At 39.2% G+C, this 17,265-nt stretch overlaps 1 long non-coding RNA gene across 1 annotated transcript; it reads left to right on the top strand.

Moving 5' to 3' along the window:
• The first annotated feature begins 10,319 nt into the window (after positions 1-10,319).
• LOC111095164 lies at positions 10,320-16,296 on the top strand. Its single transcript, XR_005356307.1, has 2 exons — positions 10,320-10,435; positions 11,900-16,296. It is a non-coding gene; the product is annotated as an uncharacterized LOC111095164 (long non-coding RNA).
• Positions 16,297-17,265: the final 969 nt, after the last annotated feature.

The raw sequence follows: 17,265 nt of genomic DNA, 5'->3' as shown, positions 1-17,265 counted from the left end.
TCTCTGGAAGGAAAGAAGTGCTTCTCTGTTGTAAGGGATGGGCAAGACGTGAATGGGTATGAAAGTGAACGCATTGGTCTTAGGCAAACGTTTTGGAAAAATATATCCATCTGTGGTGCCTGCCCACTTCCATTTCCTCACCTTTCCTCCTACATTGTTATGTTTCCTCTGTGGTCTGGAATATAAATTTAATAGAACTATCGATTCTAGGATAAAATTTGCTAATACAAAATACAATTTGCTTATCTAATCATGGCACAGGTGTCTATCCCCGAATTTCCCATAGATACTATGTCAGCTCCATATCCTCACACCATGCTGTGCTCCTGCTGCCTGTTACAGACCCAGGGCTTAGCAGAGACAGGAAACCAGTTTGCTGCCCTGAGTGAGCCCGAACACATGCCCTCTCTTTGCTCTCTCACTGCTCAGCAATGGCCTTCTCAGATCAGCTCCAAAATCCCTTGAGAACATGATATTGATGTTCTGAAAGGGTCAATGGCTTTAGGCTTGGTCCCTATTATTAAAATATAGGTTTTGATGAAAGAACTATTTGAAATTCTGGTTTCTAAAAGCTTTTTTAAAGTTATGGTGATGACCAACATAGTCTAGAATTCATCTTTGTACACAGCTTCTTAGAAAGAGACCTCTGGGGCAAAATGAATGTTTGATTGTCATATAACATTAGTACCTAAAGATCACAAAGCTTTTACTCTAGAGATGAGGAAATGGAAATCCCAAGAAGCTGAGAAATATACTAAAGTTACACAACTTATTAATGCCTATGCTGAATTAGAAGCCAGGTCTTCTTATCATATCTCTTCTGGTGAACAAACAACATGGCCAAGGCCAGTATGAGGTGATGAAAGGAGCACTTGGTTAGGGATGAAGAGAGCCTGACTCTTCCACTAACTATGTGACTTTGGATTAGACTCTTACCCTCTTTTGACCAATTCCTTCAATCATAAACTCATGGATCTGACTTAGAATTGTCCAATAATACAGCTACTAGCTGTTCATGTGGCTAGTGAGCACTTGAAAGGGGGTTAGTCTAAATTAAGATGTTCTCTAAGTATAAACTATCTGCACAGTTTCAAAGACTTAGTACTAAAACAAGAATGTAAAATATCTCATTACATAGTAATTTTTCTATTAATTATTTATTGAAATGATAACATTTTGAATATATTGAATTAAGGAAAACACGTTACTAAAATTTTTATCTGTTTCTTTTCCTTTTTCTTTAATGGTGGCTACAGCAATTTTAAAATTACATATATAGTTTGCATTATCCTTCTACTGGACATGCTACAATAGAAGGTCCCTCATGTTCCTCTTAGGTCAGGGGTCAACGAACTTTTTCTGAAAATGTCCAGATCATAAATATTTTAGACCTTGGGGACTGTATGGTCTCTGTTGCAACTACTTAATTCTGCCTTTGCAGCACTAAAGTGACCATGAGTGTGGCTATGTTTCAATAAAACTTTATACATACATGTGTTTATAGAATACATTTAGATGGATGTGGCTGTGTTTCAGTAGAGCAGTAGTTACAAAACAGGCAGTGGACCAGATGTGGTCTACAAGCTAGCTATAGTTTGCCACCTACATTCTACGAGTCTGTTCATTCTTCTACTCAACACTCACTGAGAGGCTATTATTATTTTAAAATATGTAATATAAGGACTCATCCTCTGCCTTCAGTCTAGAGGGGGAGCCAGGGGCATAAACACATAAGCCATCATGATACAGTGTGTGAGTAACGTCATAGCCAAGGGGATGAGAGAGGACTTTGTAAGGGAGCAGCAATTGAGTTAGGAGCCTGAAGAAGGAGTTGGGAAGTTTCAGACCTAAACCATACACATTTATCTGTGGAAATATGATAAGACACATAAGGGGATGTGTGAGTATAGGGGTGGGGTAGGAGGGACTGTGGTAGTGATAGTGGGAGGGGAGGTCAGAGATGAAAGGGGCCAGATAATGAAATGTCCTCTATGCTATATTGAGAGCATACGCAGATGCTATGACAGTACATATTAATATAGATAAGATGGGAATTCTGAGGGGCACGTATACCACCTTGAGGGCAGGCCCTGTGGAGGGCAGCCAGGCTGGCAAGTGTGGAGAAGCTCCAGAGAAGTACAGAAGCAGCTGCAGGAGCAATGAGTGGGTAACCTCTGGGTAACTAGATCGTGTATTTTGCATTAGAGGACTGATAACCTAGCCCGACATAGCACCCATAGGGTCAAACAACCTTAGCAGGTACTGTTGGCAGGCCTCAGGCAGAAGCACACAGAAAAGGACAAGAAGTAAACGAAAGGGAGGAAAGTAGTTGAAAGAAAAGGAGAGTGAAGTGAGAGCTGAGGTTCCTCTAGAGGTAATAAATGGCTAACTGCCTTAGGAGACCCTCAGTGAGGGGCGCCTGGGTGGCTCAGTCAGTTGATCATCTGACTCTTAGTTTCAGTTCTGATCATGATCTCAGGGTCGTGAGATCCAACCCAAGGCAGGCTCCACTCTGAGCATGGAGTCTGCTTCAGTTTCTCTCTCTCCCTCTTTCTCTGCCCCCCCACCCACAGCATTCTCTCTCTCTCTCTCTCTCTCTCTCTCTCAAAAAAGGAGAACCCTCAGAGAGGCTGAGTTGGGTCTGAAAGGCTAAGTCCAAAGGTTCTTGGCCCAGGCTATGTATGCACTAGAATCTCCTGTGCAATCTGAATAAAAAAAAAAAAAAAAAAGACTGATGCCCCAGCCCCATCCCTCTAGAGATTCTGATTTAATTGAAATCAGGGGCCTATGCATTAATGACTTAAAAAGATGATTCTGGTGCACAGCCAGGGTTCAGAACTGCTAGTTTTGGCTGGCTGGAAGCTGATGTGATGTGTTATGACTATTTGGTGATAAGAAGATGCTCAAGAAAAGCCATGTAGGGCAAAACAGAGAACAATGGCAATTACATGCTATACTAATACACAAATATTTATAGTTGGTTAGTACTGTCATTTGCTATATATAAAATGTACCAGCATGCAGGAAATCTCTGCATTTGTCTGAAATAACTAAGATCATATGGCTTCACTAGACGTTATTGGTGCTAGATTTTGCAGAGTACTCTGTTTTTGTGGGGTCATCAACTTTTTGGAACATGTCTTCTGATGTCCCATTGCCAGTCACTTCAGAAAGGGGAATATTGCTATAAAGTGATCAATTAAACACAGCTACAGACAATCAGCAAACACTAAGTTCTGGTTTAGGGTTTCTTTCTTTCTTTCTTTCTTTCTTTTTTTCTTTCTTTTTTTTAAAAAGATTTTAATTTATTTATTCATGAGAGACACACAGAGAGAGGCAGAGATCTAGACAGAGGGAGAAGCAGGCTCATGCAGGAGCCCAATGCAGGACTTGATCCCAGGACCCTGGGATCATGCCCTGAGTCAAAGGCAGATGCTCAACCACTGAGCCACGCAGGCATCCCCCCCCCCTTTTTTTCTGAGTGAAGGTAGAGTCATACAAAAATATTTAATCAAAGGTGTACAAGTTTAAAAACAATTAAATAATATTTCATCTTTTTGCAGTGGGAGGATTATCAATAGACATCTCTTTGCTTTTTAAGTCAAGAATAGGAAATATGAAATTATTTCGAGAGACTGAGCCAGCTTAGCTGTCCGCCTCATTAAATATTGCAATCCCTGCTCCCTAGCTGCCTGCCTTCCTTAAATTTTCCCCATAGCTTTTCACTTTTTTCTATACTACATAACTATTTACACTAGAATATAAACTACATGGTCACAAAGATTGTTGTCTGTCTATGCAGCTCCTGGCCCTAGGAGGGGCTCCATAAAAGTTGAAAAATTGAATTAATTGCTTAAAAATGCTTGTTACTGTAACATGTTGCAAAGATGTTTGAGGACGAGGGGAGGTCTGATATCACTTTAAGAGTGAGTTTCTTTAAGAAGCAGTTTTTTAAAAAAGTGGTATTCTACTAAAGCTGTTTGGAATGAGTCAATAATACATAGATGGCAAGTGTGAGTATAAAATCAATTATGAGACTGGGAAAGATTGGATGAAATTGGTCAGCATTTGTAGAATTGCCTGTTGACTAAAAGAAGATCATTTTAGGATTTTCATTCTGGTCTAGGTCATGCTAAAACACCTTTTCCATCCTCTTTTGCTATGAGGCCAAAAAGGTGAGGTCTGAAATAGGGAGACTTAAAGCAACTGCTTTCTTTCTCTAAGTTGTAAGCAGAGTAGAAACTGCCTGTAACAATTTATTTATGAAAAGTTGCTCTGAAGACCATTGGTCTTGGATCAAAGGCATGCCTGCAGATCGTGATTATAAGAGAAAATTTATGGCAAATTTAATCTGCATGGGCCAAAGTTAACCTGAGTTAGTTTAATTAGAGGATTATTGATGAAGGTACTTTACTATAGTTATAACAAAGGCTAATGGTCAAGGTTCTTGGTTGTAGAAGAATGTTAGATTTTCTCACAATTATACATTGTAATCACTTTCTTTTTTTAAAAAAATTATTTTTTATTTATTTATTTATTTATTTATTTATTTGAGAGAGGGAGAGAAACAAGCCGACTGTGCTCCATCTCATGACCAAGCAGACACAGGGCTCCATCTCATGACCCTGAGATTATGACCTGAGCCAAAACCAAGAGACAGAGGCTTAACTGACTGAGCCACCCAGCTGTCCGCATTGTGATCACTTTCTAATAAAAGCATAGCAATCATCATTATGGATTTTGCATAATGCATTATACACTTCAGCATCTAGGTTTTACATGAAATGGTGTCACTGAGTGGTAGTTACTCACTCTTGTGAGAAGCCCTCAATGCCGGGCCCATGGTTGAATCATTACTTCTCGACTGTTGACAGCTAACTAAATTTTAGGCTTGTTACCAAATTGTAAACTGGTCCTGGGGTACTCATCTCCAATCCCAGGCCAGTGAAGTGGTAGCACTGGTAATAAAACATTGACTTCATTTGGGTGCCTGGCTGGCTCAGTTTGGTCGAGTGTGTGACTCTTGATTTCAAGGTTCTAAGTTCGAGCCTCACGTTGGGTATAGAGATTACTTAAAAATAAAATCTTGAAACAAAATAAACAAAACAAAAACCATTGACTTCAGTTCTATATCCTAGTTAGTGAAGGTAGACAAACAAACTCAAGAGCTATGAGAAGAGAAAGGAGAACAAAACGGAGAGGCAGGAGAGGGAGAAAGATAAACAGTGAAGAAATCAAGATGAGCCATCAAGGGACAAGTACAATATGCTAGGTAGACTCTTGTGCACAAGCGTACATGCTTACACCCGTGCACACAGAGATCTCAGAAAGACAAGGGGAATCATGGTGACAGACAGACTCAAGTTTAGGGCTTATTAGCAAAGTCTTCTATAATATCTCCCCCCAACTATGGATATATATATATACGGGAATAACAACACCTCGTACTTGCAAAGCAAGCTGATACACATAAATCAAGAGTGAACATTTATCTTTCCTGTCTTGGGATATACTCTTCAGGCATTATAAAAACCTTACAAACCCCAGATTTTAAGTTAAAAATTTTCCAAGTAACTTTCAAGATTACACGTCACTTAGAAGATATAAAAATATGCTCAGGGGATTCCTGGGTGGCTCAGCGGTTGAGCATCTGCCTTTGGCCCAGGGCGTGATCCTGGAGACCCGGGATTGAGTCCCTACATGGAGCCTGCTTCTCCCTCTGCCTGTGTCTCTGCCTCTCTCTGTGTGTGTCTCTTGTGAATAAATAAATAAAATCTTAAAAAAAAAAAAAAAGAATCTGTTCAGATATCAGAGTGGTTTTGAATGGACCAAAGAAGAAAAGATTAAAAGAATGTTTTTTAAACCCTAGGTAATAAATAAATAAATAAATAAATAAATAAATAAATAAATAAACAAACAAACCCTAGGTAAGATATATAGGAATTGAAAGAGAGTAAAGTAAGGGAATATGAGTAATAAAGGGAGGACTCAAACTAAAATTGCCCTGAAGTCCCTACCCACACCTCCTTCTGGGGAAGTTGCCCTGCTCACTTCTGCTGACCTATCAGGTTTTGTGCCACAGGACCCTGCCTCCCCACTGCCCAGCTACAGGTGCTGGTGCCAAAAGGTGGCATCTGGTCGAGAGATTGCCATTTCAGTGACTAGTCTATTGCTAACAAAATATAAGCTTTGTGACAGCAGACATCTTTGTTTCTTCCACTGCTTTTACCCCAGAATCTGGAAGAATGTCTGGCATATATTACATATTCCTTAAAAATTTGATGAATGAACGTGGCTTAACCAGCTGTGTCAATTACAGTCCTCTCTGGTGGATCAGAAATTTGAGAAAAGAGAGGAAGTATTGGGGCCAAAGGTGAAAGGATGTTGGAAACTTGAATTATAGCCAAATTCATGCTCAAGTTACCAGAAAATTAAAAACAAATGGCGCTGGGAGAGAAGGAATCGAAGGATGCAAAGATGTTACAGGAGGCCAAGAAGCTGTTCTGTACCCCATGTGAACTCATATCCCGCAACATTTCCTGTGCTTAGAGCCCCTAAATATCACCTCAGTGTCTTAAAAACAATTCCTTCCCCCATCCCTTGAGTTAGCTTCAGTAATTCTCTGTTCCTTGTAATTATGAAGGCTCTAACTTAAGCCATAATGTTGTATTTGTTACAGTAGTGATGTCCCAAAATAAGGTTATTAGAACTACTTACACGATACTAATAGAAGGATGCTAAGCTGGCAAACAGAAATAATTAAAACTTGCAAAAAAAAAAAAACTTGCAAAAATAGGGACGTCCAGGTGGCTCAGCGTCTGCCTTTGGCTCAGGTCATGATCCCAGAGTCTCAGGATCAAGTCCCACGTCGGGCTCCTGGCATGGAGCCTGCTTCTCCCTCTGCCTGTGTCCCTGCCTCTCTCTCTCTCTCTCTGTTTCTCATGAATAAATAAATAAAATCTTTTTTTAAAAAAAACTTGCAAAAATATAAAAATAAGCTTTATAAAATGAAATCAGTCCAGTGGCTAAGAATACTTGAAAAACATTCATGCCACAAACATTAAGTGTGTAACAGGTGCTGGCATTATGCTAGCCAGGAGATAGCAACACGAGACATGCTCAGCTCTCTTCAGGAATCAACAGTCTAAAAAAAAAGTGCAGCCAGTACAGTGAAAACTCTAAAGGAGATCCAAACAAAGTGGAAAGAGAGCATGTGAAAAGGAGACATTTTGAACTCCGACATGAAGAGTCAATAGAACTTTGCCAGCAATAAATGAGAAGATTCTGCAGAAAATTTGTACCCGAGTTGCTGAGTGGGAGGAGGAAGGCATTTTAGGCAGGAGGAAGAAATGTGCAAATGCATGAAGGCAGGAAAAAACACATTCATGGAATTATGATTCTGTGAAATACAAGAAAAGACAACAGAGGACGAAGTTGAATAGGTAGGCAGAGCTAAATGGTGAAGGAAAGGAGATTTTATTCTGTAACTAGAAGCCCTCGGGAACTACGAGTGCTAGAAAGATATGATTACATTTGCACCTGACAAATTTTGCTCTGGTGGTGGGGTGGTTTAAACAGAGCCCTACAGTAGTCAGAAGTGGGATTTACTGGGTGGTGAGGTGGTGAGTGGGAATCATGCTTGTGGGGTCTGGAGAGAAGAGGTGGAAATATAGAGGAAGATCTGGATATGTGAGTTTGGGGGTAAAATCATCAAGACTTAACCATCGATAAAGATGAGATTGATAGTTTGTTTAGACAAACAAAAAAAGCTGAAAAATAATCATTAATATTTGGAAGTAACATTGTTGTCTCCAGAAAGAATTTATACATCCCTCTTTAATCATCAGAACCCCAGTGTGGGAGAGCTACTGTTATTATCAAAACCCATTTTGTGGAAAATAATAAGTCTCTGAGAGCTGAAGTGGTTTGCTCAAGGTCACTTATACTTTATAAGAGGCGGAGCCAGAGCTAAAATTGACTTTCTCTGACTTTCTCCCTTCACCCAGTCGTGTTGATGAAAATCAGATGAACAGACAAGAGAACACAGGAATAGCTTCCTCAAGGTAGCTCTACTGTTGAAAAATCTACAAGACAAAATGTTAAACATCTATCAGAGTATTTTTATAGAATTAAACTAATTGTTCACTTGTTCATTAAAATGCTCAAAGAACTAAAACATTCAGGACCCAAGTTTGATTCTTTTCTTTCATATATTGATTTTGTGGTTGAATTCAGAAGTAAGAGTCTTCATTTTTCTTATTTTGCTCTCTTTGAAGAAAAATGACATTTTATAGTTTTGTGAGCAGGGTTATTTTTCTTGTCGCGATTTTGTACTCTGTTTCAAAAATGGCATGTGGTGCAATTCACAGTGCCCTGGGAGCCAGCTTCTGATGATACTGCACTGAGTCTTTATGTAACACTGCTCTTCTAAGGAATACAATATTCTCTACCAACATTAAGCTCACTAATCTTTATGACGTCCTTGTCATTTCAAAAGGCATCAAGAATTGTATTCCGTCCTTGCAAACAGAGAAACTCAGTCTTAAAGTGGTTAAGTCTGTTCACGAGTTTTTCAAAGTAGATCATGCTATTCTTTTTTATTTTCAATCCACTAGACACATCAGGCTCCAGCTTGAGGAAAAAATGTATTGTTGTTTTTAGATTTATGTTCACACTCACATAACCTGTTTCAATACATTCAATTGCCTACTATGGATGAGTTACTGTGTAAGTTATTTTGTTTAATCCTTAGGAATGCTCCAGTCTTTTACTTACTCAGGTAATGATCAATGGCATTAATTTAGTAGAAGAGAAATGAAGAAGAAGAAGAAGAAGAAGAAGAAGAAGAAGAAGAAGAAGAAGAAGAAGAAGAAGAAGAAGAAGAGAAATGAATCAATTGATTTTTTTCCAACTTGGGGGAAGAAAACAGAACTTTTTTTATCACTTTGTATTTAAAGTGAGTTGCATTCACAGAAAATATGTGCAAAAATTATAAGGGTACAGCTCAAGGACATGATTATTAAAACCAAATATCAATCATTGTCAGTGAAATAACTTTTTTAAGTTTTCAAATCGTTGGAATTTTTTTTGAAAAATAACTTTCTATTTACGTGTGTGTTTCCAAATATTTTTCTAACTTCACAAAATGCTTCCTTTAATTTTCACACATTTTAATTATAATCGCCAAAATATATTAAGCAGGGAAGTTTTCGAGAGGAGAGAACCATTTAAGGTTGGCTTCTCTAGTTGCAATACCAGAAGCAACCACTAGGGGGCGATCAAAGCTGTCATTTCCAAAAGTATTTTGCAATCACTGAATCAGAATTTTAGGGCTGGAAGTGACCCAAAGGTCATTAAACCCAAACTTCATATTTTATGGACATGAAAACTGAGTCCCAGTGAAATTACCTGATTTTTCCAAGATCACACAGACATCTATAAATAGAGGCGGCTTAGAAGTCAAGCTTTCTTGCTCCTGTCCAGCCCATATTTTTCCTAATAGTTGAATTTCAGTTCTTCTTTCTGTATCACTTGGCAAACATTTACCATCACTTTGTGAAGCACTTCATTGAATCGTCATCTTTTCAGCTCTTGTTTCCTATCTGGAAAAACCTGGAGACATGTGTTAGGTTTCTTGGTACTTCTTCCTGTGAGATTGATGGTATTGAGTAATGTTTTGAAGCCAGAAGCAGCGAGCCAAGCATGAGCTCTCTTGTATCATTATTCAGCAAGAAAATCATCATCATCATCATCAAATATATGTTCTGTGAATATTGTGGTTTGGCATTACTTTGATTCTTTAACAAAATATAATAAATACTAAAACTCTCTACTTCTAGATTTATAGTCTAGAGAAGATTATGCACATGTATACCAGGAGATGTAAATATAAATGTTCACAATAGCATCGTTTATGAAGAGACAAAAAAGAGGAAACAGCCCGAATACCCATCAGTAGTGAGTAAAATGGGTAAGAAAATTGTAGTCTGTTCATGCAATGGAATATATAAAGTAACAAAACTGAATGAATTGCAACTTCAGGTATCAGTGGATGATAAATCTCAAAAATATGTTGAATATAAAGCAAATCACACAGCCTAAATATGTGCGATGCCATTTGCATCAATTGCAAAAGCAGGCAAAGTTAAATCATACATTGCTTAGGGACTAATAAGTCAATTAACAGAAACAAGGAAAGGTTAACAGAGTCTACGCATGTGATTAGCTATGGAGTGGTGGATGGGGAGGAGGACATTATCGGGGAGAGGTACAAAGGAAACTTCTAGAGTACTGATAATGTTCTATTTCTTAAGATGAATGGTAGGTGCAGAGTTATTCTTTTATCATTCTTCTTTTGACAGCATATATAACTATCCATATACACTCCTGTGGAAGTGTGATATATTTCACAATAAGAAAGTTTAACAATAAAAAGGTAAATTTTAAAAAATTTTATTCAAATTCAATAATTAACATATAGTATTGTTACTTTCAGAGGTAGATGTCAGTGATTCATCAGTTATATATAACACCCAGTGCTCATTACATCATGTGCCTTCCTTAATGCCCATCATTGGTTACCCCATCCCCCACCCCTTCCCCTCACTTTGTTTCCTATAGCTAAGAATCTCTTATGGAAAAAGCTAATATTTTCTGAATTAACTTGAAAATTCTAAATTACAGTTACAAAGACACATCTTAAAAACTGTTTTCTTTTTCATTTAGAATTAAAGTTTGGTTTGAACTTATATCTCAGAACATATTGAGAATTAAACATAGTACAAAATATTGCAATAAGGACCATGTTTTAAGAAATAGGCTTATACTAAGTCTGGGTAGGCTAAATATGGCTAGGTCTGATGTTGTTGGATATAGCTATATTTATGTTGGGCCAACACATTTGAAAAACCAAACATCCTCTTTTCATTGATGTTTCCAGAAATATGACGTATCTGGTGAGCCTTATATTGAAAACCAAATCCACTTGGTAATTTTTTCCTTTTGTTTTAGATGTGATATTATAAAAGCTGAAGCTGTCAAAAAGAACAGCAGATATAGTCTATTATCCACTTTAATATATCTTCAGCCATTTGGGTAACTGAAATGTGTTTCTGCTGAAATGAACATGGCCTTAAACAACTGTGTGTGTGTATTTTAGAAATATTACAAGGAAATTACTCCCTATTATAATGTATTTATTATTGTAGATTATTGTGGTATATGAATACCTAATTGTATTGTTAAGCTCTGTAAAAGTAAAAGACTCTTGCCTGATGGGCAGAGCAATTCTCTGTGTCAATTCTTAGGAGAAAACATGGGACCTTATGCGGGAAATCAGAACTGAGAGGGCAGTGGAGATGGGGGGGTGATAGACTAGGGAGCTGGATCTGAATTTGAATATTCTAGATATCTAGTCAGGGTCTCCATGGCTCATATGATACATGTGCACAAAGTGAGAAAAGGTACCACCTCCCCAAGTCTCCATCAAGACATTCTATTTTCCACGATTATAAAATTATAATGTACTAAATATTTAACAAGGCACTTAGCTGCCATTTGCCAGAAAATTATCTTGATAAATATAAAAATATGTGATGTCTACAATGTGGATGATACCTCCTTAGATATGATATCTTTATGCAGTGCCCAATATGCATACCTGTATTAGTTCTATGATTGGGATTGTACACCTATATGGTGGGTACTCATCTATGGCACACTGCATCATGAAGGTTGGAAGCTAGAAGGAGTCCAAGCAAAATTTCTTTTTCCTAAGGCCTCATGTGGAATAGAGAGATATCTGTGAGAAAGCAGACTCTTCCTTGGATATACTTTATTTTGATTTTTACTTTCTCTTAAAAAAAAAATCTCCTACATTTTAGTCTTCTTTTTTTCACAGTCCAGTTTGGTCTCAGCAAAAGGAGCAATGTCTTCTCAGCCAGCCTGAATGGTGGCAAGGCAATCCACTGCAAACGGAACTTCGGGTCTAGCGGCCCTTCCTCACCAGGAAATTCACCATGGTTCCAGACTTGGGATTTCCAGATTTTATTTCCTTATAGATAATCCTTACATTTTCTTACAGTTGCTCTCTGGAATTTTATGTTTTGAGGAACCAAGGATTGTGAGTTTTGAAAAAACAAATACAAAGAGCAGAGTTCAGATACTTCAGATTTTAGCAATAGCTAATAATAGTAATACTTATTAAGCAATAATTATGAGTTATGCTAAAATGTTTTATTTATTTATTTTTAAAGATTTTATTTATTCATTGACAGAGAGAGAGAGCACAAGCAGGGGGTACAGCAGACAGAGGGAGAGGGAGAAGCAGGCTCCCCGCTGACCAGGAAGCCTGACCAGGGGGATTCACTTCCAGGACTGAGCCCCCCAGGCGCCCCTACTACAATGTTTTACATGCTTATGTATTTTAATCTTTGCAACTAGTGTATGAACTAGGTCTGCTAATAGATGAAATTGAGGCTTAGGAAATTTAAGTAACTTTTCCCAAAATACAGGAAGTATATGGTAGAGGCTACATCAAATGTAGGTCTGTCTGTGTGATCATGGAGCCCAAATTTATCATCATACTATGTAGAGTAGTCCTTAAAGATACAATATTTTAATGATAAATGGACTGAGACTGGGGCACCTGGCTGGCTCAGTTGGTAGAGCATACGACTCTCGATTTCAGAATCATGAGTTCAAGCCTCATGTGGCTGTAGAGCCTACTTAAAAAAAAAAAATGAAGAAAAAAATTGACTGAGATTGAGAGAAATTTTACATCTAATGAATCTTTAGCTTTTCTTTTTTTTAGAGAGGGCAGGAAGGGGCAGAGGGAGAGACAGAATCTTAAGTAGGCTCAATGCCCAGCACGGGGCCCAATGTGGTTCTCGATCTCGCAATCCTGAGATCATGACCTGAGATACAATCAAGAGTCCGACACTTAACTGACCAACACTCAGGTGCCCAGAAACTTTAGTTTCAGGCCCCAATTGCTTGCTTAAGTCCTTTTCAAGTCCCCTGGAAGGGCCCTCGCAACATGCCTTATATGGCCTCCTGATTTTGTAAAATGTGAAGGCATAAATTAAATTTTATATTCATTTTCTTAAAGTAGGCTCCCCAAATTGTGCAAGCTTATGGCCTCACAAAACCTGATCATTCCCTGGCTGTTCCAGTCTTATAGGAATAAGCAATCTGTCAGCTAGAACCATCCTAACTCATCCAGTTGTTACTCATTCAAGGGTTTTTGCATAGGTGTCCTGGCCATTTGGAACTTATATTCCTATCCTATGAACACACTTGCGTGATCACCTCCATAACTCACTAGAAAATGACTCTTTAAAGGCAGATAACATAGTTTTTTTTAGCCTGTATTACCCTGACATTGAACACACTAAGTCCTTAATAAATATTTGTTAAATGAATAAATGAACATGAGATTTGTAAAGCATGAAAATCCATTTCCTTCCCATAGTACTAATGACTAAAAATCCATACGTAGAGGGTTTGGCTTTCTGTAGAGCAGTAAGATTCTGGAGCTGTCTTCATTTAGCAGATCAGAAGTTGCAGATTTGAATTTAAGAAGGTCTGTTTCTGATGGCAGGACTGGAAGTAGCGAGCGGAGTAGGAGAGGTTCTGGGAGAACCTGAGTTCATACTTGGATATATAAACATAGAAGAGATTGGGTTGACCCAATGCTTCTTCAACACTCTGGTTACTCTACCATAGATTTGGGGTTTCACATTAGTACGAGGCTAAACTACATTCTCCATGGAGTTGTCTTACACCTGTCCCCTGTACAGTGGGATGGTATGGGGGTGTTTTATGTAAGAAAGAGCCTGGCACAGAGGAATCAGGAATTAATACCTGTCCCTCATCTGAAAACATCTAAGTGGGAAGACGCATGGCAAAGGGAACTATGATAGCAGAGTGACTAGAGTTGCTGTGATGGTTGATCTTAGGCCACAGGATCCCCAGACATCTGGTCACATATTATTCTGGGTATGTCTATGAGGGTGTTTCTGGGTGAGATTAACATTTCCTGTTTTTTTTTTTTTTTTTTTTTTTTAAATAATCTGCACGCTCAACCTGGAGCTCAAAGTCACAACCCCAAGATCAAGAGTTGTATGTTCCACCAACTGAGCCAGATAGGCACCCCAAGATTAACACTTCTAACTGGAGACAGGAAAGCAGAGTCTTCTCTGAAGTGGGTGGGCTCCAATCAGTCAGCTGAGGGCCTGAAAAGAGCAAAAAAAGGCTGGCCCTCCCCCAGTTAAGGGGGAATTTCTCTTGCTGACTGCCTTTGAGCTGGGAATTTTGCTTTTTACTGACTTAAGACTCAGGATTGAAACACTGAATTGGAACACTAATTCTTCCTGGGTTTCCAGCCGACTGACCTTCAGAATAGAGCTACACCATCAGCTCTCCTGAGCCTCCAGCTTGTTGACTGCAAATCTTGGAATTTGTCAGCCTGTGTAATCATGTGAACCAATTCCTCATAATAGATTTCATTATGTATCTATGTCTGTCTTGAAATCTCTGTATCCTATAAGTTCTGTTCCTCTGGAGAACCCTGATTAATAGAGCTGGAAATAAGGGTCTGAAGGGGCAAACATACAAGTTTCCTATGGTCTGTGTGTGGATTACATAAAAAAGGACTGGGTTTTGGTCATCTTAAAAGAAGCTCCACCAAAACAGTCTTTCTAAAGGGTGGTGGTGGACCATCTAAAGCTTCAAGCTGAGATGCAATATCTGGAGTGGCAAGTGGTGGAGAAAGCCATAGTCAACCTAAAATCATATTTTATGAAAGGAAACTGGAGTTTAGGGATCCTCGGATGTGGGAACTCAAAGAGTCTACTGCACCAGCTGGAGAACAGTACTTGTGTCCTCTAATCTACCTCCTCCACTGATAGGATCATAGAATAGCCACAAGAAGCACTTAGAAAGTATAGAAAGAGATAGATCTAGAAAGAAAGAATATCCCTCTGTCTCCTCCCTGCCTCCCTGCCACACAAACCTACCCTGGCCTTTCCCATTTGGGGCTTGCAAGCTTGAATCAGGCCGGAGGATGAAGAAAGTGGGGGGCAGGGGTCAGGAAGAGAAACTTCAAATCAAATGAGAGTATAAAGTTTTAACATTAGATAATCCTGAGTCTTATTTATTTATTTATTTATTTATTTGTAAAAGATTTTATTTATCTATTCATGAGAGACACAGAGAGAGAGGCAGAGACACAGGCGAAGGGAAAAGCCGGCTCCCTGTGTGGGGAGCCTGATGAGGGACTTGGTCCCGGGAGGCAGACGTGTAACCACTGAGCCACCCAGGTGCCCCAATCCTGAGCTTTTTAATACCTGAATATGACCAGAAAAACTAGGACCCCTGCCTGAGATGGAGGAGAATCATTTGACGGAGGAAGTTTGAAAGAGCGGTGGAGATAGAGTTGTTTTCTTTTGCTCTTTGCTCTTGACTGAGTTTAGCGTATTTGATTGACCAGTTGTACGAGGTTAGCAAAGAAAGAAATTTTTGGTGTGCCGATTTGTAAAACTTCCTGTGACTACCATTACTATTTTATTTCAAAAAGTCTAGTGGAGCCCTAAGAGTGCCCTTGATTTAAGCCCCAGGAGATTTGCTTTCCCTTTTTCTTTCCCGCCAAAGGCCAACAAACTCATTTCCTGAACCAATTGGATGATTCAAAATTTCTCATCTCCAAAGTATAGCCTTAAAATCCTTTAAGCAGAAATTGAATATTGTAGCTTTATATGTATCATTGTAATAATATAAGCATCAAAATGACACCAAGACTTAATGAGCCAACAAGGTCTGTGATTAATTCAGGAAGGTAGGAGTCTGTTGAAGAGGAGGGGGCGGTTCCTGCCAGGAATCTTAAATGCTTTTTGTCAAGGGAAGATACATCCTCATGAGGTGCAGATCATGTAGCTGCAGGGCTATGGCTTTCAAACACTGCCCCTATTTCCAGGAAACAATACATTTGCCTTGGGTATTCATAACAACCTCTCAGTGTTTAGCAACTCGCTGCTTTTTGCCAGGCAGCAAAGTTCTCTGCTAAAATGTTGTCAGATCATCAACCCACAAGCTCTAAACCACCAACCCACTAGCTTTGTTCTTCACTAATTTTCTTTTAATGCCTGTTTGTTTGTCCGGGAGGTAGGGGAACAGGGAGCTATTTTGATGATTTATGGCATTTGCTTGATCTCCAAGATTTGATTTGTTTAAACATGGAGTCTGGTATTCAGAAGGCACTTGAGAAGTTTGCAAATAAATGAATATCTTTCACTGAAATTGAATCGAAGGAATGATTAATCCCCTTGGCTGCTTCTTGTTTCCCTGCAAGTGGGGGATGAAAAAGCATCAAAATGGAAGGTACCTGTTGTGCCAACCTTGACTTCAACACTCAAACAGAGCATAAAATCTCCTGGATTAGTAGAAATAGTTTTGGTTTTCTAAAGCGGCTTCTGCCCCCTCAGGATTTGCTACGGGATGCTACTTTCAGATGTCCACAGCCTAGTCTCTGTCCTTTAAACGTTTCTTTCTTCTGCTTCCGTTCCTTTCTTTTCTTTTTTTTTTCTTGTCTGTAGTATATGAAGGAATATATCTGAAGGAATAGGGATAGCTCACACAATCCCCAAGAAACCAGGGAACCAGGGTATGCAAACAAGTGGGAATAGGAAAGGCAGATCCAATAGAATGGCCAACAGGACTGCACTCCAGCATCGTCTGGGGAGGGTCCTATGCCCCAGCTGAGTGAGAAACCCTGTAGCTTTGCACAGGTGACACTGCTGTCTCTGGACACTAGACACTGCCAGTGGCTCCATGACTTCTGCTGCCCCTAAATCTTTGTTTATTTTGGAGATGGGGGGAGGGGCAGGGGGAAGAGAGAACCTCAAGGTGAGAACCTCATTATTATCAATAATGATTGAGAACCTCGCAAAAAGCTCAGTGGGCCCCTCTCCCTTTGCTGTAGAAGCTGAAAGGCTAGCTAGAGAGTATGACTTTATCTCTTGGGATCACGTATTGACCTGCAATATCATTATTGCCTGTTGTTATTCTAGCCCAGGACTTTAAAAAGCCTTTCTTTGTTTGTTTTCGGCTGAGACAAGGGGTCAATAACTATTTTGGGTTAAAAGGCAACAATGCAGCTGTTGGTGGGCATAAGCAGTAGGCAGAGAGAAAGATGGAAAAAGTAGAAAGTAATGGAATTAAGCGAGAGCAAGGGAAAGAGAAGCAAGCTGAGAGGAAGAACAGACCAGC

The sequence above is a fragment of the Canis lupus genome, chromosome 3 (genome assembly GCF_011100685.1).
Source record: "Canis lupus familiaris isolate Mischka breed German Shepherd chromosome 3, alternate assembly UU_Cfam_GSD_1.0, whole genome shotgun sequence".
Lineage (NCBI taxonomy): Eukaryota > Metazoa > Chordata > Mammalia > Carnivora > Canidae > Canis > Canis lupus.
The sequence above is the reverse complement of the archived record's forward strand: the minus strand, read 5'-3'. Positions and strand labels throughout refer to the sequence as shown.